Source organism: Cupressus sempervirens, chromosome 9 (genome assembly GCF_028749045.1).
Source record: "Cupressus sempervirens isolate cs-2001-9-10 chromosome 9, ASM2874904v1, whole genome shotgun sequence".
Lineage (NCBI taxonomy): Eukaryota > Viridiplantae > Streptophyta > Pinopsida > Cupressales > Cupressaceae > Cupressus > Cupressus sempervirens.
In genome coordinates, this window is record NC_143126.1 from 345,655,661 (window position 1) to 345,658,963 (window position 3,303).

Here is a 3,303-nt window from a genome sequence, read left to right on the forward strand (position 1 = left end):
AAGAATGGATTTCAAGACATGATCAGCAAGGGGACCTATCTAGGCACCTGGTGACACTCCAAAAGCCCCAAAATGATATCTAGAAGTCTAAATTGGTTATTCTAGCCACCAAGTGTGCTCAAATAGGGCCAACTATATCCATGGTGCATTTGGGGCCAATTAGAGCATATTTGGTAGTTTTAGAGCACAATTGGTAAAGTGGTTTTAAACTAAGGTTACTTTGGGCTTGGTGACATCTAGACTATTGTTCTAGAGACCTATTTGATAGGAGATAATACTATGATCAGAATGACCATGAAAAATTAATGTTAGAAAATATAGAATAAGGGTTAAGATGTGAAAAATAAAGGTTGGGGTATGTAAGAATGTAAGGTGGGAGATGAAAGATGTAGATTTAGGGCTATAATGTAAAGCCTAGGAAATGTAAAATAAAGTTTAAGGAATGCAATATGAAAGGTGATAGATGAAAAATGAGGACCACTATAATTAAAAATGATGCCTAGATGATGAAAGCATGAAGCTCAAAGAATGAAAAGTGCAATTGTATACTATGCAAGGACAAAATATAAGTCATGCCAAACATTCCTAAGTTTACAAGTTGCCATATTTTCAAGGTCTCAAGTATTTGAATAAACATTTACAATGTGTTGACAAGAGATACAATGTTTTGATAATGTTTGATAGTTGTTAAGGTTCACATGTGTGTGAGTGTAAATTTTTATCTTTATTAATATTGTTCACACACACAAGTCACAATAAACAAGAATAGATATTGTTAAATTAAAAATACACACCACAGCCTAGGATTTAAGACTATATCCACTTGATTTCCACTTGAACCAAAGTTTATCCATATTTATTTAGAGTGAAAAACCTAGGATCTTGGCACCACAGGATCCTCCTTACATTGCAGTCACTTCTTAGGGCTATCAAGATCTGAATCCCAAGGCTCATCACTTCCTAAGGGACAGTTGCCTCTATTGAGTATGTGGGGATTTTTCATGGGCATGGGTGACATTGGAGCTAGTGGATAGAAGGGATTGTTTGTACTAAGACAAGGTGTTTAGTTCAAGCATTTCATTTGGCAAGTAAATGATAAACTTTTGCAAAAGGTCTACTAGCCCTGAGAACTAGGGTTTGACACACCACAAAGGCACTAGAGGAAAGCTATCTCAGAAAAAAATTTGACATGACATTTTCCAAATCAAATTTTTTGTCATGGTCAAAAATGTTAAGCTAGCTTTGGCCTATTATTGCTTTGAGGTCGACCCCTGAGAATTACCAAGTAGTGAGTCTTGGTTCCATGGTAGGCCTTTCTAAATAAATTACACAAATTTCCCTTGCACCCAAGATCAATGAATGGTGAGGGGAGAGGATATGTACATACAACTCCTAGGGTTCTAATAAATGCATAGATTCCAAGTAGAAAAGAAAATTCATTTTAGTGCACCAAATAAAGTGTTATCTACTCTAAGAAAGTCACACACAAAGTTTGAACAAACACATGGGTCTTTGACAACATCCTACAAATAAGAATTAGTAGTTTTTGATGGATATGTCTTCTCCCAATGATTGCCACATGCTACAAATAGATCACCAGTAACATGAAAATATCTAATCCATGTCCTAAAATGAGATTAAAATCCTAGATGTAGATTATGATTAAAATATGACCTTTCTATGAATCAATTGTGCTTTGATAGAACAGACTGCACCCTAGAAGGGCACTAAAAATACTTAGGAGGTCCCCAAGTGCACTTAGATAGTACTAACTATGCCCCTAGTGTATTTGGGGCCAATTTGAGTGTAGGTGGTAGTTTTGGTGAATTGTTGGGAGACTCGATGTAGATTGTGGAGAAAAATGAAGCAAAAATAATACCTAGAACTTGGAAAACTTAAAGCTACTCAACCAAGTAAGCCAAGATAGTGTAGAGTTCATTCATGGTGCACTTGAGACCTACAAAGGAGTAGTTGGTGGTTTTGGAGTGCAGCTAGTTAGGGATGAACAATAGATAGGTATTATGATGACTCCTAGGCCCCTAAAAAAACTTCCTATAAGTCCCAAGTACACCATAACATAGCATAATGAACACTTGAGATAGAAAGCTAAAAAAATGCATAAATAAAAGCTAAAAACATGTTACTAGGCCTCCTAATTAAACTAGGTGTGATAAGAAAGAACATATAGACATTATACTCCTTCAAGCGAGCTCCTTTCTTGCATCTGCAAGCACAAAATCAAGAAGCCCAAGTTAGTTTGCATGATATTCATGTCAGGTTCACCAATTGTAGGACTAGAAAATGGGTTAGAACCTAGAATACTATGAGCAACCAAAAAACTCAATCAAAATCACTAAAACCCTTCTAATCTACCATGAAATCCAACTAAAATAAAGAAAGCAACACAAAGTAAAAATCCCTCTTTATTCATAGCTCCCATGTCCTTCTTTCATGTTCATTTGACATAGCTCCAATTGCCTATAGTGCCTATACAACTGAAAGAAAATGACTATGCTATGATGATTCTATTGAGAGCACTAGAAGTGTGGTTTGGGAATGATGTGAGAATAGAGAATCTAGGGGGTTAAAAATGAGAGAAAGATGGCTCAATTTATAGCCAATGTGTAAGAGGAGAGAATTGAATGAGAGGATGGATTTATCACTTGGAATGCACAACTTGGCATGATATTCCTTAGAATATCTATGACAACCATGAGACATATATGCCAAATATGAGATTCTATGACACATGAAAGTCAACATGACTAAAAGTGGAGGAGAATCTAGGATGTGCATATGGCACCTCAAAGCCACTTGTGGGATTGTATGATGCATGAAATTCAACATAGCTAAAAGTGGAGGAAAATCTATGACATGCATATGACACCTCAAAGCCACTTGTAGCCCAAAATCTATGATAGTGGAGGCTTATTATAGATTTATTCAAGGAATAAAATATATCCAATATGATATGTTTTAGCCAAGTGTATGGATAACATCTATGATGTGTCATGTCCATGTGTCAAGAATAGGTGGAATATTTGAATTAAAAATTCAAATGGAAATTAGTAAAATAGAAATTAGAGGTGGAAAATAGGACTTAGAAAATTGAGAATTCCCATAGTTTGCAAAGGTGAATCAATTGATTTGAAAACCCTTTGGATTTTTCAGGATGGATTCTCTGAGAAGCGTTGGCTGCCGGCTGGGCTAGGGTTTTTCCCCTAGCTTGTTCTTGGTGTTTGATCTTTACTATTTTTCTGTTTAGTTTGGATTGTTAGCTACTGGACATAATTTGCGTCGATG